General features: G+C 30.5%; 1 protein-coding gene across 4 annotated transcripts in view; it reads left to right on the plus strand.

Annotated features, from left to right (window-relative positions):
• Window positions 1-455, plus strand: part of LOC107036616 (transmembrane protein 47) — a 12,532-nt gene that overhangs the window by 4,955 nt on the left and 7,122 nt on the right. The window lies entirely within an intron of this gene.

Here is a 455-nt window from a genome sequence, read left to right on the forward strand (position 1 = left end):
GGGGGGGGGGGGGGGGTAATTGATTGGGGGAGGTGAGGGTGATTGAGGATTTTTATTTTCGTTATTGGGTTCAAATGTTTAATTTGCAATTTTTTCGTTTCTTTTGTTTTATTTATTTTTTTTATTTTTCTTTTCTTTTTTTTTGGTTTCAGAGTTGATGGAAGAATTGCTTTGAGAATGAATAATAGGGGGGGGAGGTGAAGATGATTGAAATTTTTCAATTTTTCATTATTTTTTTATTTTTATGTTTTAGATTTTTTTTTTAGTTTTGAAGTTGATGGAAAAATTTTTTTGGGGATGAATAATTGTTGGGGGGAGAGGGGAGGATTGATGGCTCCAAATGCTTATTTTGGAATTTTTTCATTTTACTTTTTTTAATTTTTTTTTAATTTCTATTTTTTTTTGTTTCGGAGTTGATGGAAGAATTTCTTTGGGAATGAATAATAGTGGGGGGG

The sequence above is a fragment of the Diachasma alloeum genome, unplaced genomic scaffold (genome assembly GCF_001412515.2).
Source record: "Diachasma alloeum isolate Michigan unplaced genomic scaffold, Dall2.0 Dall_scaffold_00210, whole genome shotgun sequence".
Lineage (NCBI taxonomy): Eukaryota > Metazoa > Arthropoda > Insecta > Hymenoptera > Braconidae > Diachasma > Diachasma alloeum.